The 26,067-nt window shown below is 35.0% G+C and overlaps 2 long non-coding RNA genes across 2 annotated transcripts; both read right to left on the bottom strand.

Moving 5' to 3' along the window:
* Window positions 1-3,048: 3,048 nt before the first annotated feature.
* On the bottom strand, window positions 3,049-7,852 carry LOC118491241. The gene is made up of 3 exons (XR_004890927.1): window positions 7,744-7,852; window positions 3,667-3,720; window positions 3,049-3,236 (listed from the first exon to the last, which is right to left on the bottom strand). It is a non-coding gene; the product is annotated as an uncharacterized LOC118491241 (long non-coding RNA).
* A 3,976-nt stretch (window positions 7,853-11,828) lies between these two features.
* LOC110935346 lies at window positions 11,829-12,771 on the bottom strand. Its single transcript, XR_002589059.2, has 2 exons — window positions 12,383-12,771; window positions 11,829-12,023 (listed from the first exon to the last, which is right to left on the bottom strand). It is a non-coding gene; the product is annotated as an uncharacterized LOC110935346 (long non-coding RNA).
* Window positions 12,772-26,067: the final 13,296 nt, after the last annotated feature.

Below are 26,067 nucleotides of genomic sequence, written 5' to 3' on the forward strand. Positions count from 1 at the left end.
GCATGGGTCGGTTTGGGTCGGTTTTGACTCAAAACCATAACCATAACTGCGATGTCGGTTATTGGATAACCATAACCGATCGGTTATGGTGGTTATGGTTATTCGGTTTTGATGGTTATAACGGGTCGGTTATGGGTGGTTAACCGTGTATTTAGCTTAGCTAAAAATAGCTTAATTTTTTTTAACATGGAATAAATTGTTATTGCATATTTATATATATATGTATTAGTATATTACATAATATTAAAAAATACATATAATCTATAATATTAATATTAATACCAATTATTATTGAATATTCAAATAAAGTGATATCAAACATTCCACAAGTTCAAATAAACATTCAATCAAAACCACAAAATGATATGAAAAACCATAAGTACTAAAAATCTTGAGTCAAAAACATCAAATATTAAAAATATGGTGAAAAGTCCTAAATCCTAAAAATATTTATTATATATCGGTTCGGTTATGGTTGGTATAGAAAAAATGATAACCATAACCGAGCCCCTAATTTCGGTTTTCAAAAAAACCATTAACCGACCCACCGATTTTTTATTTGGTTCGTTTTTTTTGTTCGATTTTGTCGGTTAATTCGGTTATGGTTCGATTAATTTGGTTTTTTGCACACCCCTACTATTTGGTCGGTTAAAATTAATATGATACATATTACATAGACCCACAATTTAATGGTGGGCCTTCACATGTGCAATGAGTGGGATCACAAAAGTCCATACATGTTGCATGGCAGATTTCAACGTTGAGATGAGCCACATGGGAGTAGGGATTGATGACTAATCCACACGCGAGGCCCAACCCAATTTTGAGAATGCTATGGAATTTAAAATACTGGGAAAATTACATATATCCTTTTATTTTTAACCCTAACTAGGTTTTAATGTTGCGGGCCGGCGCGACAAAACTAACTCATTGTAAAACTATTTATTGCGACTAAATACTTGGTTGTTATTAAAGCTGTGCTATTTAGTGTCTTATTTTTAAGTTGACAAGTGGAGTTTTCATACAACAGAGCTGTTGGTAGCAAGCGAGTTAGTAACTCCTGGCGATGGCAACTATTGCGATGTCTAAGCATCCATTAACCCAACAAATAAGGAATAAGAATTGTATAAATACAATCAGAAAAACGTGTGAAAGAGGAGAAAAAGGAAGATGACGTGAAGTTATGTAAGCATAAAATGGGAAAAAAAAAGAAGACCCCATGATTTGAACTTGAGTCTCTTTAAAACAAATACAACCACAAAACCATTCCATCATGATGAATAATCTAACTAACTTTGAAGAAAATGGATATATACACACACTTAAAAAGGGTATAGGGGAAAAAAGTCAACAAAAGATGGCGTGAAGTTATGTATATTTACTATTCATAAGCTTTATTTTTTAATATATAGGATAATATAGCTGGAACAAACATAAAAAAACAAATAGAAGGGTATAATGCATTTATGATTCTGTCGCTCTGTTTTTAAATTAAAATCCAGACAATATTAAAATAATACATCAAAATAAGGTCCATAATACCTTATTACATTTTCAATAAAAAATAATTAATAAAATAACTAAGACTCCCCGTAGTGGGGCGTTTTTTAAAAAAAAAATTGAAAAATAACGCCAAAAAACGCCCACATCCCATTACACCCGGCGTTTGTGGGCGTTTTTTTTTTCGAAAAAAATTGCTCCCGTGTTGTTTTAAACACGCCTTGCCCCCTTCTCCTTGTCCAATCATCTTTCATCTCCCTTTTTGTTATCCAATAAGATTTTTAGGTGTTTTTTTCTTTATTTTATTTAATGCCCCAATAATGCCCCTTTGCTGACTGGACCGCCACATGGCGTAGAATGCCCTAGGGTGAGGGCATTATCTTCCTCTTCCACTACACATAGTCTAATAATAATCCCTAGTTAAATACCCAAAGTAACATATCTTAAAAATAAGTTTAACTTAAATAAACTCCTAAACTATGAATAATAAGAAATACTCGAATTTTACCATGTTAGTTTTTATTTAAATTTTAAAATTACATGCTAACTATTATACTACAAGAAAAAGGGGGCAATAGAGGCGACATTAATAGCAGCGACAATCAATATGTCGCCTCTATTGGTTGATCCGGAGCACGGTGTCCCAGATTAAACCCCATCCATCCATTTTGTATCTTCATCCAGCGGCTGGGGTTTACCCTAGTCAATAGAGGCGACACTAAAGGTAATAGCAGCGACGGGCGTCGCCCCTGTTACCTTTTGAGTTCTTATATGTTTGATTGTGTTGAAAAGCGGCTGAGCTCTTTGTTTGCAATGACATTGGATTTAGCATAAGCCTCATTAGTCAATCTTTGCTATGTTCTTTACCTTTTAGTATTTTAGTAATAATTTAGGAGAGGTCTTTCTTGTTTTTCTCTGTTTTCTCAAGTAGATAATTTAATATGTAGGATTGAACTTTATTTTATGGGGTTTCTGACATAGATTTTTGTATTATATAGTTTACTTTATTTTGATTTTGAAGGTAATTTGCCCCATGAAGAACAAACAGATGGATAATTTGTTAACAGTGGCGTTTAGTGAGGAACTGAGGCATAGATAGACAAAATGAGTTATAGCAAATGGGTCGGTTCGGGTCGGGCTGGGTCATGGGTCAAAACGGGTTCGGGTTAAAATGGGATCATGTCAAAACGGGTTGTTCTTATGCTTAAAGATTTCAAATAAATCAAGGAGCCAGTATTATAATAATGATTTATCTCAAGTTCGTATAATACCCACAACATTTGTTCATATAATATGGTTTCTGTAAAAGGGTTTTATAATGTTGATCCGGTTTACTAGTTACTACGTCGAACATGTATTAAAAGAACTATATATAAGCATTATTATTTCGAATATGCTATACATAATGACATATAATGTTTCCACATTGTCACACCCCCAAAATACCACCTAGGGAAAGTCCCTGTTAGGCGTGTGACGTACCACAACGAGCCACTAATCATGTTGAACCAATCACAAGTGTTAAACAAATTCATCATTTATTACTGAAAAGTACCGTCAATAAGTTTGAATGAAAACCAACACGTTCAGCGGAAGCAAATAAAAGAAAATATAGTTAACTGTTTCAAAACCAATATATTGTATCAATAGTTCAAACACATAAATCCCTCCAGTCGACCCATGACCACTCCAGCTACTCCAGACAGCAAGTTCCCAAATCCAAGATAACTAACGACCTGCGAGCATGCAACAAGTGTATCAGACAACGCTGGTGAGTCCACAGTTTAAGAAAACGTTTGTTACCAGTTGAATGTAAAACAGTTCAATAACCAATGCAAGTAATATTGTTAATATCTCAATTCCGAACAAGACGGCTCCTGATGTACATGACTGCCCTTTCCCACGTACTCCTATCTAGTACTGGGCCCGACTGGGTCATTAGTTCACATCCGTCCTCTCTAGGAGCGGTGTGAGGGTGCCAAACCTAAGTAGCGCTACCAACTAATACCCGTTACCCTCCAGGTAACATAATAAGGGACTTACAAGAATGATAGGTGAGATTATTAACCAATATACCCGTTTTTACCCAAAAGACTTATCCCTCCACGGGATACCCACTGACTGTCCCCAACCACTGGGACGCATGCTCGAATGTAGTGAACTCACCTTGGTTTTGCTCGGTAAGATTATTCACTTGTTTAACAGTTGGTCAAATACGTCCTATCATGGTTTACCAGTAAAAATCAGTTTAGTATTCACGTCTAACCACGTATTTCGTCACAAGTTGCACTCATGAGATGTATACACAAAATATCATGTAACAAATAATAGTTGATCATGTAGCACACTTAACCATAGCATACATCATAACCACTATATGCACTAGACACTTGGATCACATATACACACGTAGTATACATTCATCACAGACAGGGTACATCATTTAAATATGTTCGCATACTAGGTGCTGCACATATAGAGTTAAACTTTACATACCACGTTTTAATAACGTCTCGTTCCAATCATACAAAAATGTATGAGTTCACGTACCACTCGTGGCCCGCAGACCCGACGTGCGAGACCCAGGCCCAACCCGTCCCGGCCCACAACCCAAGTGTTTACTGGTTCAGCTCCTGGCCCACACAAACCGGCCCAATAGACTTGAATTTAATTATGCAAGTGGGTGTGGTTGTGGTCCGGTGTCAAGGTGCGTCCCAAAGAACCAATTGTTTGGTTTCTCATGTGAAACGGCCCAACTTAAATAGGTAACCACCATTGTATAATATGTATATGGGTTGTGCTACGCAGATGTGGGTTGATCTCTTTTTAACCTTCCCATAGTTACTTCCCAATTACCCACTAATTCCAATCACTTCTTTACATACTTCCAACAGTTAGGAAATTTTAAGTGTTCACATAATGAAGGCAATTTCCATTCCTATCATATATTAATTTTACACATATCATTTAACATCTCAATTATAAGAAACACATCATACCATCCTAGTCTACCAGTAATGTTCATAATGTACGAATGGTTGACTTGATCATGAAAATCATCGTCCGGTATCCATACTTCTAGTAACCATCTTAGTAGTTTATGCCAATTCTTACATAAGCGTGCGGCCCCGTCGAATATGGGCCTAAGGGGAATGTACGGCTCACACTTTAAGTGTGCGGCCTAACTACAATACATGGTCATGTGCAACCCATAATCTACCCGGCCCAACTAATATGCAAACCCGAGCACGTGTGCATCTCGTTTATGTTTGTGGCCCACTAACTAGTACCAAACCGAGTCCAAACTATCGCCAATGTGTGGCCCATTTCAGCTTGTTCGGCCCATGGTTACACCTCGGCCCAAATTGTTTCAGTTTCCATGTACAGCCCCATGTGCATGTCATAATGTGTCTCATGTTGTTAGATGTTATTTTAATCCAAAATATGTGTCATGCATTTTTGTGAAATAAAGCCTGACCATAAGTACTGATGGTGAAACTTCCAACATATTCTGACTATTTAACATGTGCACCACTTTACAAGTTCTAACCAATTAATTATCCCATGTGTAAACCTGCCGCCATCTACCAATTCTCATATATATAACTTAATTAAATTCAATCTTTATAAACATGCATATGGTGGGGCATATAGATGGCAGTAAGTGCAGACCATTTGCTTCATTCTTTTGTGTGGCTCGAGTTAATTTGTGCAATTTCCCAGACTTGTGCGATCACATTAATTGATCTCAATCCACGGAATGAGTTATACAACTGGGGAAAGAAGTTTAGGAAAAAGTTCTTTTTTCTAAAGATTGACTTCGAAAAAGCGTACGATAATGTAAACTGGAGCTTCCTTTTGTCCATTTTACATCAAATGGATTTCCCGTCGAGATGGTGCGGATGGATTAGAGGAGTTATTGAGTCGGCTAGATCGTCCGTGTTAGTTAACGGTTCGCCTACGTTTGAATTCAAGTGCTCTAAAGGTATAAGACAAGGGGATCCGATTTCTCCGTTTTTATTCATAATAGTAATGGAGGCTCTTTCGCATTTGATCGGTAGGGCTAAGAGTGCCGGGGATGTGGTTGGTATTAAAACTCCAATGAACGGTCCGGTTATTTCCCACTTATTTTACGCAGACGATGCAATAATTTTGGGAGAATGGTCTAAGGATAACATAGAAAATGTGGTTAGAATTTTGAGGATTTTTCATCTCTGTTCCGGATTAAAAATAAATCTTGCAAAATCTAATTTGTTTGGAGTCGGTATCGATACTGGGGAGCTGGATAGCATGGCGGAAATCATTGGTTGTCAAGCAAAGTCTTTTCCATTCAGATATCTTGGCCTTACGGTTGGAGCGAATATGAATAGGCCGGCTAACTGGAAACCCGTTTATGATATAGTTGAAGCTAGACTCGCGAAGTGGAAAGCGGCTATGTTATCTATGGGAGGTAGAGTTACACTGATTAAGTCGGTTTTAGAGAGCCTTCCGACTTACTTCTTCTCTCTTTATAAGGCCCCGGTTCAGGTCATCAAGGATATCGAAGCAAAAATTAGGAATTTTCTGTGGGGAGGAGATCAGAATAATAGAAAAATTCACTGGGCGGCTTGGGACCGAGTGGCTTGTCCTACTGATAAAGGGGGTTTGGGCCTGAGCAGACTCAAAAATATTAACATATCTTTATTGGCCAAGTGGGGTTGGAGGTTCAAGGTGGACAAGGAAAAACTATGGGTTAAAGTCATTGAAGCGGTGCATTCGACAAAAAATAGAATGGATAGCTTTCCGGTCAGAAAAACGATAGGGGGTGTGTGGTGTAATATCATTAATCTGCTGGACAAGGTGTTGCTCGAAAACAAACCGCTGAAACAGTATATTGTTGGCAAAGTGGGATCGGGGGAGGTAATTCAGTTCTGGCTTGACCCATGGTTGAGCATCGGCCCTTTGTTTCTTAGGTTCCCTGCATTGTTTCAATTGGAGAATAAAAAAGATTGCAAGATTGCCGATAGGTTTGGTCTTGTCGAAGGATTCTCGAGATTCAGGTGGCAGTGGAAGCGTCATCTGAGCGTGGGACAGGAAATCGACGAACTGATTGAGTTAAGTAGTTTACTGATAAATATTGATTTAAACGATAACTCGGATAAATGGGATTGGATGGGATCGGTCGATGGGCAATTCAGTGTGGGTTTGGTGAAGAGTCTTTTGTCAAAAAATCTGGGTCTTCAGGGGCAGTACATCCCGTCTAGATGCAAATGGATTCCCCGTAAATGCAATATCTTTATTTGGAGGCTCGGTTTGGATAAACTTGCTACTATGGATGCGCTTAGGAAAAGGAATATAGAGCTTGGAAATCAGAGTTGCGTGCTTTGTGGTGAGGAGGACGAATCGGTCAGTCACCTCTTTACTTCGTGTTATCTGGCTTCGTCCCTTTGGTCGATTGTTAGTAGTTGGTGCAAAATCCCGCCGATTATGGCCTTTTCTGTGAAGGATCTTCTGGAGACGCATGAGAACATCGGGCTCAAAGGAAGGAAAAAAGAAGTTATCCAAGGTATCATTAGAATCGGATGTTGGTGTATTTGGAAGGCTAGAAATGATGCTAGATTTAACTATATTTCTGTGAACTTGGCGGGGATTATCACGGAATTGAAATCGGTAGGTCTGTTTTGGCTTAACTCTAGATCTAAGAATTATAATGTTAGTTGGAGAGAGTGGTGTAGTTTTGTGAATATGTAATTCGTTTGTTGTTTTGTTTGCCGCCCCTGCTTGGGGTTTTGGCGTGTTTAAAAAAAAATTTAATTTATATTAATCCTCCTATTAATTTGATCATCCATAGCAATTGCTCATAAAATCATGCGATTCCGTATCAAAGGCTCAAAGATATCATGGCACACTAAATTCCTACACTATCCGGTTTATTCATACATAATTATTCAATCAGTTAAGCCATGTTTATCAACCAAACATTCCATGATTTACTCATACATGAGTTTAATTACCCATTCATCTCTTTTTCATACGATAAAAACAGAGCCGATTAATTAAATATCGGATAACCCTAATGCGGACCCCCAAATACATCGATCATTATCACAACCACCCCTAAATCAATTTCAATAGTTGTTAACAGAAGCATCTGGCAATACTCCTAAATTAAACGAAAATCATGTCCACCAACTAATCACATAGCACGTTCATACATAATCACAAGTAGTTAATCAAGAGTTTAAACAGAATAAATCTACCAACCTTGAGCTGATAAAGTCGTGTGTTAGAATGGTGCTAAGTGACACTCAAAGGGACTCGATCGAAGGATATGATGACACGAAGAATTACTGCCGTCGTTCACAAGAGGGGGGGGGGGGGGGGGGGGAGGAAAGGGTTTTAGGGTTTGTGATATTTTGCAAAGGGTTGTGTGTCCCATCTCATGCACTCACGAAACAAATAAGGAGATGGGCCAGGGGTCGGTTGGGCTTAGGGGATGGCCGAGGATGTGGACCAGAATGATATAATCTAGAAAGTGTAACAAGTAATATGTAACAAACTCACAATCCATTTATCATAGTAATACAATGTATTTAAACAAGTTTTAAACTTGAATAGCAGCAATACGAGTCAAGTGTCAAGAGATTTGGACAATGCTAACCTGAGTGCGAGTTGTCACACACATCACACAGACCCCACAGCCACTACTAGAAAATGAACATACACACATAAATTTCTGTGTGCTTAAGAGTGTGTAGAGTATATATACTTACAGAATGTTGTTGGTTTCTCATGTTTACTGATCCACTGCCAAGGTAAGGTAAGCTGAGGGCCTAACACATTTGAAGCCAACATATGAATTAAGTCCAAAATTTGGATATTTTTGTTCTTTTAGCACAAATATATGTTTACACTTGTTGTACTTGTTGAAATCTTTATTTGCATCTTCTTGTACTTTTTATTAATTTTATTTGATAGAAACTTGTTGTGACATATGTAAGTTTTTTTAGGAAATATGTTTTTTCTATGGTTTGTGCTTGTTTATTTGATGGCCGATGTGGTTCCTCTGGGACATAGCGGCGGCGGAGCCGGGGATCCACCATTTCCAGATCCTTTTCGGCGCGGGACTCACGAGACTGATGGTAATTATTATTAATTAATTTTTAGTAATTTTATTTCATTAATTATAAATGTTATTAATTAATTTTAATCACAGCGGTTCCTGCTAGGAGAGTAAGAGGAAAGGCAAAAAATGAAAAGCTTCGGAATAGGGTTAAAGCAGGGGGGGCTATTTCTATTCAGTTTGATAGAGAGGCAACTTATACCCCTGTTGGTGAAGAGAATGATCTATTTAAGCGGGAGGCGGATATGCACATGTGGCGCACCATACCGTTCAAAAAAATGGGTTGGCGCAATATCAGACAATCACATAGGGATGCCATAATTAACCACCTGAAGGTAAATAAGTTAAAATACATATTTTATAAAGTAAACAGCTGTAAACGCATCCGTTTAACGGCTGCGAACGGGCCGTAAACGAAGCGGTTTAATGGCTTCAAACGCAGCGGTTATCCGCTGTGTTTATGACTCGGCCGTAAACGCAGCCACTTAACGGCTGCGAACAGGCCGTAAACGCAGTGGATAAAAGATTAATATTAAACAAATTCCCACTTAACAGATTAACACTAAACAACAGATTGTAGACAGCATTAACAGCTGGTTAACAGGTTAAATACAGCTTTAGTAACAAACATAATCATTAACAGCATCTTAAACACGTTCAATACAACTTTAAACAGCAAACATAATCATTAACAGCAGCTTAAACAGGTTTTAAACAGCATTAGCATCAGCCTAAACAGGTTCAAAACAGCTTTAACAGCAAACAGAATCATTAACAACAGGTTAAACAGGTTTTATACAACAAACAGAACCATTAACGACAACTTTAAATTGTTGTTGATTAGTGTTCTTATTCTTGAATTGAGAAACTTTATGGGGTTTAACTACCGAATAAATATCAGATTGCTATGTTCAAGTTACTATTAAGTATTTGAGTTATGTAAAACAGCTGCGAGTGGCCGTAAACGCAGCGGATAACCGCTGCGTAACGGCTGCAAACGCAGCGGTTATCCGCTGCATTTACGGCCCATCCGCAACCGTTAAACGGATGCGTTTACGGCCGTATAACGGCTGCGAACGGGCACCGCTGCGTTTACGGATCGTTCGCAGTCGTTTTACGGCCGTAAACTCCGCCGTTTAACGGCTGCGAACGGGCCGTAATTTTTTATAACAAATGTTTTTAACTTTTCTCTTACAATTTCTAGGAAAACTTCAATTTTGATGAGGTGGAACGCGATTATGAAACCCAGAACTTGAAAGACGACATCGAGCATGTGCTCATGAAGCGATACTCAGGCCGCAAGAATTTGGCTAAAAGAGAATTTCTTAAAAGTGGACGGTACAATGATGTTGAAAGAGCAAGGGCACAACCCCCCCCCCCCCAAGGATATGCCTAATGAAAATTGGCAAAGAACTATTGATCATTTCTTGGACTCAAAATATATAGCAAGATGTGAGGCTAACGCAGTTGTTCGCCAGCGCCAACAATTCCCATACCGCGGGGGGACGTCGTCATGCAGTAGCACTGCCTACAAAACCGTAATGCTTTATATATATGCGTGTGTATATGTGTGAGTTTATTTAGTGTCTAATCTAATTTTTAATGTTAAATAGGGTTTGAAACGACTCGATACGTACCGGAAAACGCACACGGATAAAGATGGGAATTGGCTTGACACGACAGCTGAGCAGAATTATGTAAGTATTTGAAGTATAATATTCATAATTATATATATATATATATATATTTAATCATCTTCGTAAAATACAGCTAGCTTTGGAACAAGAGATTATGTGTCAAAATGAACGTGCCGAAGAAGACGGTAGTCAACCGCCGAGTGAGTTTGCCTCGTTTCAAAAGGTCTTGGGTGATCGGCGGGGATGGTTCCGAGGGATTGGGCATAAACCTTCCAATACGCCCTCCAATGTTAGTGTGCAGTCTGAAAGTTAACAACAATATTCCAAGGTATAAATTATCATATTTTACTTTGGTAAATGTTGTGTTATATTAGTAGTTTTGTTAGCAAATTCCTAACTTTGTTATATATTTGTTAGTAGAATTTTAATATGCAATCTAAAAAAAACTTCTGTGTAAGTGAATCTTTCCAGATCTGAGTAAAACTCTTAATATGATTAGGTATCAATTAACTTTAAATTTAAGTGCAATTATTAGTTAGTATGTGTTATTTTGAACTTATTCTTAATATGTGTACATATGGCTCCTAATTATCCTTAGATGAAGTGATGGCAATTAATATTAATATTAATATTAAGGGCTTGTGATATTGATGTACATCTTTGAGATATATCTGGATTTGAGACATCATGCCATATTTTATTGATTTAGTATTTGCTTCTAGTGTTTATAAATACTCTATAATTGCTAGCATTATTGTCTGTAATCATGGAGGAACTAGTTCGTCATCTGGTAAGATGATTTAGTTTGGTCAAGTGTGTTCTTAGAACTATTGTTCTGTAAATGATTAGCCGTAAATTAACTTCAAATTTAAGTGAAATTGTCAGTTTATTAGTTAGTAAAATTTGTTGTATCATTGTTTCGGACTGTTGTATTGAATTTCAGTTCAAGTTTATACATTTCAGATCATTTACAGACTCTTGAAGATTTAGAATTGCTGACAAAACTTGTATTTTTAGCGTAGAAATTTGTTTTGGGGTTGTTCCAAAACCCGTCGTTTTTGAGACACCTTGAAGACTTTCTCGGTTCGAGGGGAAAGCAACCCACGGACGATGATGATGACATTTTCGATATCGAAGAAGACGACGACGACATGATGTAGTTTTTCATGTTTTATGAAATTTTAGGATGTTTTGTCCGAATTAAACGACTAACTTTTAAGTAATGAATGTTAGTATTGTGAAAATATTATAATTGTGTTTATGTAGGTTGTTGTGTTTATGTAGTTTGTTTGTGTGTTTTGGAAAACGTGAAACCAACAGGTTTTGTATACTCTCGGGAAATATTGTAAAAGCAGAAAAAATAATGGAAAAAAAGACTTTTAGCAGCGACATGTCGCTGCTAATACACCTCAGGTAATAGCGACGAAGGTCATTAGCGACGTCTTATTAGCGACGAAGTGTCGCTGTTGTCACGACCCCCGACCACACCCTGGACGGAAGCCATGAACAGTCAAGTGGTCCGGTGGTTATTTTAAAAACATTGCAGCGAAAATGTTCATCAGGACCGTGAGTTAGGAAAAATATCAGAGTTTAGAAAACATCGGATTTTATTTATTAAATAGATGGGATAAAACCCATGTTTTACAAAGGTAGCTTTAATGAGGGATAAACCCGAATATATGAAACCATGTTTTCTTAATTTAATTCAATTGATAAAATAAGTAAATTCTTTAAGCCTTTTTGGTGCCGTATCATCACTCTTATTCCAATCTACTGTCATTTACCTGAAACGCGTTTTAAAAAGGTTTGGTCAGCAGGAAATACTGGTGAGTTCATTCATTTTTGTACAAAATGACACATAGTTATAAATTACAGCATAAGAGCGATTACAATAGCTACTATCTTATTTTTATTTGGCGCCATGTCACACCCTTGTGACGATGGTCATACCACTATTGGGTCCTTTCACCCAAGTAGTGATGATTATCACTGTTAGGTTTGTTAACCTAACCGTGAGAAATTAGTAATGTGCACATTACCCCACTTGCCAGTGATTTAAGATAACCAAAACTTAATCCCTGTAATTATAACTAGAAAACATTTGGGTATTGTAAAATACTTGTGATAAAAGAGAATGACTCACCTTGTTAGCATATAGTCTTTGATTAAACAAGCCTCCTGATTTTATGCCTTCTGATAACTAAGCATCTACTGGGTAGTTCTGAATCTTCTGATGATTAGTTATTTTGTTTGATTGTAAGTGTAGAGTGCGGACTTCTCTGGTAGTTAAACATATAGTTTGACAGAGTGGAATACGTATTAGTGTAAAACCACATCAAACCTAACGATGTTCACGAGATTAGAACCTTAACGAAATTCACAAAGTAACACTTTGGCGTTCGTTTCAGAATCTTAACGAAATTCACAAAGTATGGTCTTGTTTAGACAGCGCTTTGGCATTCGTTAGTTGGTTCCTGAATCGATCGGACAGAATATAGCATCGGTGATTATTGGTTAGAACACCAACGTATAGAGAGAAGAATAGAAGAAATGAGCAAAGAAAAATGAATCCTAATCTTCCTATTTATAGGTAGGAAATATGAAATTTCTAGGAAGTTTCCTTTGTATTTTCTAGGAAATTTCATATAGCTTTTCTAGGAAGTTACCTATACATTTTCTAGGAAGCTTCCTACCTACATATATATCCCCTTACACCTTCCTTGCACCTTCCTCATATATATCTATCTCGTATATATTTATTTTCATGTATATCTATTTAGGTGTTTAATTTACTTAATTAACCTTGCTTAGCTTAATTAATCTTGCTTAGCTTATTAATTTATCATACTTAACTTGATTAATCTTACTTAGCTGATTAACTAATCTTACTTAACTGATTAATTAATCTTACTTAACTGATTAATTTTCCTTAACGGTTTAATTAAGTAATTTACTTAGCCGATTAATTAAATAACGTAATTAGCTGATTAATTAACTTACTTAGCTTGCTTAACTGCTAAGTTTCCTTTGCTATTAAGTTTACTTAATTACTAAGTTTACTTAACCATTAAGTTTTCTTAATTATTAGGTTTCTTAACTACTAAGTTTACTTAACTGTTAAGTTATTTTAACTACTATGTTTACTTAATCGCTAAGTATTCTAGTTTAACAGCTTCTTAGTTACGAATTCTAATTTCTAGATACAATGGAACTCGTATTAGTGTATTAACTTAATTCAACTTTAACGATAATCACGAGATCGAAACCCTCACAACGAATGACAAAGTATAGCCAGATATTGGCAGCACTTAAACATCCATTGGATCGGTTTTAATCGATCGGATAAAGTATCGTACCAGTGATTAGAGTTATTACCCTAATACGGGCAGAGTTTCGGGATTTAGAAGTTCTGACATTAGAATGACAGAACAAGAGAACAAGAGAAAGAAAAGAATTGAACGATTTGAAATGAAACTTGAACTCCTTATTTATAGGGCTGGAAATGGGGCACGTCGCGGCCCGCGCAGCACATAAGCTTCTTCTACGCGGCCCGCGAGGGAGTCTAGGTTGACACGTGTAACGACGCGTGTCCCTCATCCTTATCCGGTTACCCTTGAGCTGTCGCGCCCCGCGTAAACTTCGGTTAACTCTTACGCGGCCCGCGAGCAATCCATAAAATTGAATTTCTTGATTTTTCACAAGGATTGGGTTTTAGGGGTCCGGGTTTCCACTTACGGAGTGTTGTGGGACATTTTTGCAGGTCCTTACATCCTCCCCACCTTAATTAAAATCTCGTCCTCGAGATTTACTGGAACAAGTAAGGATACTTCCGTCTTATTTTCGATACCCAAGTATATTCTTGTCCACGCTTTAAGTCCTACTTCACCCTGACTAGAACTAATCTTGCATGTTTTTGGAATTCTCATGATTGACTGATACGGTATTGCATTTACTTCGATATTTTGAGGAGGTATAACTAAAGATTTCTAAGTATTTCATGAAATGTATCATGTATACTTGCCATTTTAGCTGATAAGCTACTGGTCCACTTTGCTTAGTAACCTTAATGGTTTGACATTCCTCAGACTTAGCTTTCCTTTCTTACTAAATCAGACTATTCCTTTTCATAGAGAGATTTTCAGTAATATTCTTTCTCTTATTTAAATTTCAATGGTTTGCCGATCTCGTGGCCTGATAGTTGCTTTCCTCATATGTATGTCTAACATACTAGATGATACTATCATCCATAAAGTGTTTTAAATGGTTAACACTAGTACTTGTAGACCGATTATTGGAGAATCTTATGAGTGATAAATGATAGTTCTATTTATTGCACATGCACTTAACATCTCTTTCGATGTTTGCAGTGTTCATTTATACTGCTCAAAATAGGTCGGGTTAAAATTTTCCCAAAAACTCGATTTAATACAATAGATGATGGAATTCTATGTATTGAGACTATTTTGCTCCCACACCACTTAACTAAGCGTTTTATGCTAAAGGGTTTTCTTCATTGGTAGTAATTGAGCTAACTTGGTTAGTTGATCCTCAATCACCCAGATTGTGTTGTTACAACTTATCGTTTTTTGGGAATTTGGTAATAACATTCATTTGTTATCAATCCTATTTCCATACTGTCATTTCTAATCGTTGAGGAAACCTAAAGGGTTCTAATGTTCAGCTTTAACTTGCTAATCGATTAAATACTTAGAGATATAACTTGCTACATCCTTTTTCATTTTTATTTATCAGTAATTCAAACCTCAATACCTCATATTACTTATACGATGTATCAAATACTTAGTTCTATGGGCTTCTTCGAGAATCCTTTCTTGCAGGTTTACTTGAATAGGTACCCGAATTCTTTATGGAATCACTAATTTCCATTAGTTCCTTTTTCTGATTCCTTCATTATTTCTTTATAATCCTTCAGCATCATCCTTGATTGCTGTTTCTTAGGTACTCTTTAATTATTTCATTAAATCTATCCGCAATTTAATCGAAGAGCACGTACTTGATTCGGCTTCCTATGAGACTTATGACTTAAAGCATTAACTACTACATTAGTTTTAACTTTGTGATATAACAATCGGTGTTGTTCCTAGTCTCGGATGAATTCTAAGTTTCTTCTCACGATCTGGTGATAGTCTAAGTAGATCCTCTGGGAAACGTTGGTCGGAATTTCTTTCAGTTCCATGCCTCTAGTGTTAATGAACTCCGAGACCATATACTCTGTGTCTTACTTCCATGCATAACTCGCAGCTTTCCTCACAAAGACGAACTTTGTCGGCTGGTCTGTCTTGCCTCCTTGTGGTCACTTCTCCGGTTGGCTTGCAAACCTAAACCTAAGTCAGCAATCACCTCTGGAATCATCGTTTCCATGTTATTTCTTTTTATGAAGCAGACAAGATTTCCTTTCTGTCAGTTCTTTTCATTCTTTCCATTTCAAGGCATATGTCTTGATCCTGTGTTTCGAAGATCGGGTTTCACTATCTAAATGTCTAAATTTTGAAGCATACATTACTTCATTTTTCTTAACATATATACTAATGGTTAGGACAACTTTAGTCCTTTAAGCTCACGTATTGTTGCAACAATTCCTCTGTTACTGACAATCTTAGTGGGACAATAGGTGAAGAAAGTCTTTGTAAGTGCATCTAGTCGTGGTTACTGTTATCTTCGCAAGAGTTCTTAAAGAAAGCAGAATTACTCTTATTAGCGTAGGTTTTGAGACGTTTTGTACCTAGCACAACTTTTCCTAATGCATTAATAATCTAAGGTAACACAGAGGGAATTCTTATACTTTCGATGGCGTCCCAACTTTAAGGGTTCACATCGTTCATCTTGTCGCACGAGTTACGGGACGGGTGATCAAATGGAATAGTTTTTGATGTCGGAATTATAGATGTATACAAGAGATTCCTAATAAAGAAATCTAGAATTATCATTGACACACATGCTCGTGATTTATTATAAATTGTCAAGCCTTATGGTTTTTAGATTTCCTTATAGATATACATATCTATATAATCATACATTTCACATACTGTAATATACATACCTTCATAAGGTAAATGTATTTAACAGATTCATGTTTCAAAAAAATTAAGTCTGACATCAGGTCATGACACTATTTAGGGAATTCTTGTCACTTGTTTGACATATCATATACTCCATCTTACCCGGTTCTTGCCGGAGAGGTAACCCCATCTTACCCGGAAAAGCTGGAGAGTCTGCTACACCATGCCCAATCTTGCCGGAGAGATAAATTGAATTTCCCATAAATAGATCTTTCTTAAATTATGATTTAGAAATGAACCTTTTATTAGTGCTTTCATCAAGGAACAAGGAAATTAGTATTCCCATGGCGGATCATATTCCAGAACCAAGTAGTACCAATAAATAAGAAATAACAGTGGCCAAGTGTTATTGCTTATTTACCATACTTGCAATGTTCTAGTTATCATACTCACGGCATACCAACACCCATCATATTTTAACCATGCAAGTACTTAGCTTATCTCGAAGCTTATACTAAGGCAATTTTTCTTAGGTTCAAAATCATATTTTAACCATGCAAGTACTTAGCTTATCTCGAAGCTTATACTAAGGCAATTTTTCTTAGGTTCAAGTCTAAATATTATCAAGTGTGCTATCAGTTAATAGTAATTTCCTAACTCTTTTGGTTAAGCTTAGGTATTATTATCACAACACCTATTGGCTTAACTCAATGGCTCTGATACCACCTTCTGTCACGACCCCCGACCACACCCTGGACGGAAGCCATGAACAGTCAAGTGGTACCGGTGGTTATTTTAAAAACATTGCAACGGAAATGTTCATCAGAACCATGAGTTAGGAAAAATATCAGAGTTTAGAAAACATCGGATTTTATTTATTAAATAGATGGGATAAAACCCATGTTTTACAAAGGTAGCTTTAATGAGGGATAAACCCGAATATATGAAACCATGTTTTCTTAATTTAATTCAATTGATAAAATAAGCCAATTCTTTAAGCCTGTTTGGTGCCGTATCATCACTCTTATTGCAATCTACTATCATTTACCTGAAACATATTTTAAAAAGGTTTGGTCAGCAGGAAATACTGGTGAGTTCATTCATTTTTGTACAAAACGACACATAGTTATAAATTACAGCATAAGAGCGATTACAATGGCTACTATCTTATTTTTATCTGGCATCGTGTCACACCCTGGTGATGATGGTCATACCACTATTGGGTCATTTCACCCAAGTAGTGATGATTATCACTGTTAGGTTTGTTTACCTAACCGTGAGAAATTAGTAATGTGCACAATACCCCACTTGCCAGTGATTTAAGATAACCAAGACTTAATCTCTGTAATTATAACTGGAAAACATTTGGGTATTGTAAAATACTTGTGATAAAAGAGAATGACTCACCTTGTTAGCATATAGTCTTTGATTAAACAAGCCTCCTGATTTTATGCCTTCTGATAACTAAGCATCTATTGGGTAGTTCTAAATCTTCTGATGATTAGTTATTTTGTTTGATTGTAAGTGTAGAGTGCGGACTTCTCTGGTTGTTAAACATATAGTTTAACAGAGTGGAATACGTATTAGTGTAAAACCACATCAAACCTAACGATGGTCACGAGATTAGAACCTTAACGAAATTCACAAAGTAACACTTTGGCATTCGTTTCAGAATCTTAACGAAATTCACAAAGTATAGTCTTGTTTAGACAGCACTTTGGCATTCGTTAGTTGGTTCCTGAATCGATCGGACAGAATATCGCATCGGTGATTATTGGTTAGAACACCAATGTATAGAGAGAAGAATAGAAGAAATGAGCAAAGAAAAATGAATCTTAAGCTTCCTATTTATAGGTAGGAAATATGAAATTTCTAGGAAGTTTCCTTTGTATTTTCTAGGAAATTTCATATAGCTTTTCTAGAAAGTTACCTATACATTTTCTAGGAAGCTTCTTACCTACATATATATATCCCCTTACACCTTCCTTGCACCATCCTCATATATATCTACTAGGTTAGTTCCCCGTGTGTTATACGGAACAATCTATATCTATACTATATAATAAAAGAAACCTATTTTGGGACACTTGTCATTCTCTCATTTAATTGATTAAAATTATTAATAATACTAAAAATAATAATATTTAATCAAATCTAAAATCTTTCAATAATTATCATTTAGTTTAATATCTTCTAATTAATTATAGATAATCTCCTACGAAATATTATTATGCATTCTCAGAAATTTTTTCCCCGCCCTTTTTTCTCTAATTTAGTTAATATCATTAAATTACTCATAATCTTTTATTTTTTTAAATAAGTAATTCTTTTTCCACAAAATAATTAAAAGATAATTATACAATTGCATTGAATTTAATATAAATTTAATTATTAATTTTACACTCACACACAAAAGTTTATCCCTATTATAATAAATTAAATAAGTATGGTCTAGAAAAAAATGTGGTTATTGCATTACGGTAATATTTATTAATACATTGTATGTGTTTTATAATGCTAAATATACATCTAATCTGTATCATTTTTAGGATGGTTATTAAATATCATGGATTTGATAGTATAAATTTTATATAAATATCATTGGTTTTGTATTTTTTTTTTCTAAACGGCAAATTTCTTTACACATGACGTCTTTAGGACTTGAACCCAAGATCTCCCCCTCTCCAAATGTTTAAAGTTTTGTCTTTATCAATTGACCGTGTTCTTTATGTTTAAGTATTATTTATATATTTTCTAATTGATAGGTGTAGCACACGGGTACTTAAACATGTTATTTATATATTTCCTAACTAAATTCATAAAAGATAGCCGGCTTATAGCCTAGCGCTATCATGATGTCTAATAAACGTGTTTTTACAAATTATCTACAGAGCTGTATAAAATACTGTTTCTACAAATTATGTACAAAACTGCATAAAATACTTTTATTATTATTGTTGTTATCATCATTATTTTGCGTGATATGTTATAATTTAGTGAGCCAAGATTTATCATCATTATTTGTCATATGTTTTGGATTTTATTATTATTCAATTTTAAAATTTTCATTAAAAAAATAAATAATATCTTATCACAAAAACCATTTTATCATATTTTAATCTTCATTATTAACTATACTTATTTTATTTAACCCGTGTAATACACGGGGTTCTAACCTAGTTTAAACTATATAATAAATATTTCCTGTAAAACAAAGACAGCCAAATTAGTAGATTGATTTAAGTGGGAAAACATTATTAGAGAGGGCCCGAGGAAGTGTCATGTGTCCCCAAATAGGTTTCTTTTATATATAGATGTTTTTAACTAACTTATTAATTGACTTTAATTAGTTAAGAGTTTCTATATTTTTTATAACTAATAATAATATTGGTTCTAGATTTAATAGTCAAATTATTATTGATCATGTATTCAACTTGATAAACATATATAAACATATAATAACAAATTCAATAAATCAAAAACTATAAATGTATTAACCATCTTAAAGTAATTAACCAACAAAAAAATAAGATATCAAACTCCAATGAATCCAATCTATAAAACAACATAATTTGTATGATTTTGAAGTTGTTTAGAATTTTAATGCTTTGAGATCATAGTTATCCATTTGGAATTTAAATTTGGATATAGATTATGACTTTTATAAGGAACCGACATTTTCCTGAATTTAAAATTAAATTTATTAATAATTATTTATAATTAAGAAGGTCTAGAATAATGACAAGTGTCCATTCATTGGTTTCTTTTATTATATAGTATAGATCTCATATATATTTATTTTCATGTATATCTATTTAGGTGTTTAATTTACTTAATTAACCTTGCTTAGCTTAATTAATCTTGCTTAGCTTATTAGTTTATCATACTTAACTTGATTAATCTTACTTAGCTGATTAACTAATCTTATTTAACTGATTAATTAATCTTACCTAACTGATTAATTTTCCTTAACGGTTTAATTAAGTAATTTACTTAGCCGATTAATTAATTAAATAACGTAATTAGCTGATTAATTAACTTAGTTAGCTTGTTTAGCTGCTAAGTTTCCTTTGCTATTAAGTTTACTTAATTACTAAATTTACTTAACCATTAAGTTTTCTTAATTATTAAGGTTTCTTAACTACTAAGTTTACTTAACTGTTAAGTTATTTTAACTACTATGTTTACTTAATCGCTAAGTATTCTAGTTTAACAGCTTCCTAGTTACGAATTCTAATTTCTAGATACAATGGAACTCGTATTAGTGTATTAACTTAATTCAACTTTAACGATGATCACGAGATCGAAACCCTCACAACGAATGACAAAGTATAGCCAGATATTGGCAGCACTTAAACATCCATTGGATCGGTTTTAATCGATCGGATAAAGTATCGTACTAGTGATTAGAGTTATTACCCTAATACGGCCAGAGTTTCGGGATTTAGAAGTTCTGACATTAGAATGACAGAACAAGAGAACAAGAGAAATAAAAGAATTGAACGATTTGAAATGAAACTTGAACTCCTTATTTATAGGGCTGGAAATGGGGCGCGTCGCGGCCCGCGAAGCACATAAGCTTCTTCTACGCGGCCCGCGAGGGAGTCTAGGTTGACACGTGTAACGACACGTGTCCCTCATCCTTATCCGGTTACCCTTGAGCTGTCGCGCCCCGCGTAAGCTTTCGTTAACTCTTACGCGGCCCGCGAGCGATCCATAAAATTGAATTTCTTGATTTTTTCACAAGGATTAGTGTTTTAGGGGTCCAGGTTTCCACTTACGGAGTGTTGTGGGACATTTTTGCAGGTCCTTACAGCTGCTATTGGTCTACGACCAATAGCAGCGACATGGACCAATAGCAGCGACATGTTGTTAATAGCGTCCCATCAATAGAGGCGCTACAATAGTGACGATTTGTCGCCGCAATTGCCAATTACGGCGACGATCTGGATCATTAGAAGCGACTGTCGTTGCCTCTATTGCCCCGTTTTCTTGTAGTGCTACTTAATCATAAAATATTTATATTAATTGTTTTTAAGCTTTAAATTATGTATTGATTTTTATTTAAACTTAAAAGCGCTTTTAGAGATTGAAAACCTGACAGGTACGCGTATTAGCAGTGTGTTTGGGTTTTAACAACAAGAATGTAACATATGTTGTCATTGATAGTTATTGATGAGGAAGCTCGAACATAGGATGTCCACTCGAGGAGTGAAAACACGCTTGGTACGTCTTATTTACCCTTGTTCATTTGCATGGTCGCTACATGTGAGTTGCTTGTTAGCTAACACTCGTTGCACGTGTAAACTAATAATGGCATATGTGTTACTTCATCTTGACAGGAATCATACATGATCAAGGGGGCATTAAAATGTCGGTTCAGCCATTGATGGTAAAGCCCTTCAGCGTCTTTGACGGGGCGAGCTACGTAGATAATATGGGACTTTATACAGAAGAGATAGCGAGAGTGAATAAGGAAATGATGTTAGTGGAGATAGAGGCGGGAAGAAGAAAACTCCTGGTTAGAGACAAAAATCGATTACGATTGATGTGTAATTTGTCAGAAACAGCGCTGCTAGTGCAGCTGCTAAAACTTCGTGTTCTTCGTTGATAAAAAAATCGATAACGATGACGAACACAACACTGTGTTCTTGTAAAGCTTTGCATTCTCTGTAAATTTATGTGAAAATTGAAGAAATTTGGTGTGGTTGCCGGTGGTGTGTTCGCCTAGAAAGGAAATTGGGGGAATACTTTGGGGGTAAGGTCGAAATGAAGTTTATAATACAGGGTGTTGTGTTGAGGAAGCAATCAAACACAAGTGGAAAAGACTATATTACTCTTTGACCGTTAATAAGTGACGTTTGCTTTAAACAGAGTTTAAAACGGGGGGGGGGGGGGGGGGTAATATTGTGGCGTTTTTCAATAGTTAAGGGGTAAGACGACAAGATTTTCGTTTTAAGGGGTAAGGTTTCCAATCGCATCTAACCCCAGGAGGGTAAAACTGCAGTTTACTCAAATATATATTTATATAAGCTTATACGCTACAACATCGAGCCGTTTTCAGGAAAATAATGAAAGAATCATGAAAAATAATCACATAAGTGGTAATATCAAATAAAGTAAAATATAATAATAATAATAATAATAATAATAATATAACATAATTAAATAGGCTCATATAAACAAAACTAAAACCAGATTTTGTATAACATTATCGAAACTAAAATTTGCAAGCAATAAAATTAAAACATTAAAAAAAAAGTGAACTTTTTACTTAAATGGATTGTGACCGTAACCTACTTATAATAGAAGATAGGAGGTAGCTTAGAAAAAAAATATATTATACAGTAACTAATTTTGAAAGTAAACAAAATATTAGATTTACTAAATGTCTTTTAAAAAAATTCTAGGTATAAAAATGATAGAAAAAACAAACAACCAATCTAGGTATAAAAATAATAGAAAAAACAAACAACTATTTAAAAGTTTTAAGATAAATAATATGTAATAACTTAAACAATTTAATAATATAAAACAAATAAAATGTCAAATTCAATATGCGTTAAATTAAATAAAAATAATATTTAAACAATTTAATAATATAAAACAAATCCAAAATCAAATTCACATATACATATCAAATAAAATGAAACATTTTAATATAATTTTTAAATTTTAGGAAAAATAGTACTTGAATAAATAATATTATTTAAATAATTTAATTATATAAAACAAATCCAAAATCAAATTCACATAGTGTTAACAGTGTTTTATAATTTTCAATCCAAAACAGTCTCAAAGTCACCACTTCCTTAATTAGCTTTAGATTAATTCCACTACATATCTTTGTTTTCCTTTAAACAATTCTCATATTTCTCTCCTGCCATGTGTAGCATGCTATAGCAGCAACAATTAACCTTTAGATTATGCTACTGATTGACTTGTGTAATTTATATACAAGGCTGCCAAGACAAGGGTGAGTTCTTGAAGTTTGTTTCTTTCCTATTTTTAACCACACTCTTAGGGTAGTCACTCTCATAATAAATGAGTATGAGTATCCAGTTGGTTATTGCAGATGGCACAACTCATGAGTATCCACTTGGTGAATTTGGTATTGTAGAGAGTGGCATTTACATCTGGGTCGGTGTGATACGATTCATGCTGGATGCTTCGTACTGTCGATAGTTAGCAACCATAATAGTGTGAACAAAATACTTGGTGAATTTGTCGAGTAAGAAACAGTCCGAGCTTCAAGGGTAAGTAGACGTGCTTTAGGAGATGTTTCTAACGCGGCAGGGGTTTATTCTAGTTTCTCATCAATTTTTAAAGGGTGAGGGTATTGATACATCCCTACTTTTTATGTGCACATCCCCCTAGAGGTGGCGTATAGGGCAATAAGGGGAGTATAGCGTGTGAAAGCATTAAATGCGTCAGAAAATTGTTTTGATAAGCCTCTCATTGCCCTATGAGAGGCGTATAAGGTTGTGGTAGTTGGAGCATTAAACCCTATACGCCTCTCATTGAGCAATGAGAGGCTTATCGGCACGACTTTTGATGAATTTAAGGTATAATTACTGACATGCAGGGAGTTCAGTCTGAAAAAGCGTGAAAATGACCCATACGACCCTTATCGACCTATATGACCCTTATCGACCAAGAATGTTTATTTACCCAAGCATACAGGATTTATTTGATTCAAAATTTTTCAAACTCATAATAATAATAATAATAATAATAATAATAATAATAATAATAATAATAATATTACTTAATAAAAATAACATATGCACATTTAAGTATTATTATTATTTGTTGGGATTGAACCCTACAGAGGAACAGATGATGTAAAGCCAAAACTGGTTCACAACAGTGGATTCATCATAAGCAGTAGTTTGCACTAAACTTTCCCCTTAAAACTGATTCTAACAACTGCTGCCCCTAAGTACTAATCTGTTATAACTACTGATGGTCTACAACAACTGCTGTTTCCAAAAGACTGTTAAAGACAAAGTGCTGCTTAGTCAATCTACTGATTTGGTTCAAGTACTGCTGAAGACCAAAGCACTGCTAGGGCTGAAGCAGTTGAATGAAGAATCAGTTGTTTGTTTTCCTTTTGTATTGTAATCAGTTGTTAGCATAGCAATAGTTAGATAACAGCGTTTGTATAGAACAGTTGTTAGAGGTTGTTAGGTTGTTAAATGTCACTTTCATGGTGATGTCAGCTTAGATGCTTCAGTGGTTTGATCCGTATTATAAATAGAACAGTTTGCACTGTTCTATTGGATTGATTAAGGAGTTTTCTCCTTCAATCCATTCATCTTGTATGATCAACCAGTGAGCATCAGGCTGAGGGGGAGTTTAGTATGTAAGCTTGCATGTAATCTTTTGATTGTAAATCTTTCGACTAATGAGAAACATGTGTTTGATTGTGTTTACATAGTTTCCTTTCAATTCCGCTGCGTTAGATCTCTGTTTTACATTCATTCATTGTTCAATTATTATAAACAAACACAATCATGTGGGCCTCAGATCCTAACAATTGGTATCAGAGCTTGGACAGTCAAATTCGATCTAACAATCAATTAGAGCTTGGACAGTCAAATTCGATCTAACAATCAATTTTACTGTTTTTTGCAGTTTACCGTGTCTTGTTTTAAGACTCAGTTGGTTTAGTGGTGTAACACGTCAAATCTTTTTTTACGGCTGTAATTATGGCGTTTTGTTTTCCAATGGCGGTTAGATAACTATTGGACTTCTTTTGTTTTATATTCTTTTGCACATTTTTTCACTCTTTTTTTTATAATATTAGTTGTTCAAATTAATTTTATTATAGTTTGGTAGTTTATTGGGGGGCTTTTGTATGGCATTATGGCGTTTTACACGTATTTGCTAATTTTGGCGTTTTATTATATTTTTCGTTATAGCATTAATATTATTTTGTTGTTTATTAACTGACATTACAAAACAAACAATAGACAAAGAAAATTAAAAAAAAGTAAAAAATAAAAAACAAACTAGAAGCAATTTATTATTTTAAATCTTCAGTGTCATCAGTCTCTTTTTTCTTTTGAAACTACAAGAAATGTGACAAATAAATGGCGTTCTGGGTTTGGCGTTGTTTATTTTCTTTATTCATGTGTTGAATTGTCTTTGTTGATGTTTGAGTCATAGAGCGACCCCTTGTGGGTGGATGCTATCTGCCACCACTGGTATAGGTCTCTTCTTATCATCCAAACCTTCTTCAGGAACAAAGATGACAGTATGACATATGGGTGTCATCAGTCCCTCTTTTTTCAATTTTGTCCATCTCATGCAGCAAAATCTTTTCTTCACTTGCGTAAAAAATCATTAAATGAAGCTTCATGCAGAACTTTACTGAGGATCAAAGAAAAAGATGTTTGTTGTCGTTGTATTTTTTGGCGTTTTACATTGAGTTGTAAATTTTTTTAGCAACCACTGTGTGTTTTTTTTGTGTTTTTTTGTTGTCATAAACGGAAGGTGGTGAGGCGTTTCTAATTATAGAATTTTTTTGGCGCGTAGGTTAGGCGGGATGTTATTTTTATAACACAAATATAAATAACATTTATTCGGATGTAAAGTTTGGCGTTATATATAATGGCGTTTCATATTTTATGGCGTTTTTGTAGCCAGAGAGCTTAAATAAAAACACAGAAAAAAGCACCCAGTGATAAAATTGGCGTTTTATTTTCAATAACGTTTTATGTGAGGAATAGTTTTTCACTTTTTACCCTTAATGACGCGTGACCACGTAATAAAATTGGTGTTATTTACTAAAATGCCACTGCGC

The sequence above is a fragment of the Helianthus annuus genome, chromosome 4 (assembly GCF_002127325.2).
Source record: "Helianthus annuus cultivar XRQ/B chromosome 4, HanXRQr2.0-SUNRISE, whole genome shotgun sequence".
Classification (NCBI taxonomy): domain Eukaryota; kingdom Viridiplantae; phylum Streptophyta; class Magnoliopsida; order Asterales; family Asteraceae; genus Helianthus; species Helianthus annuus.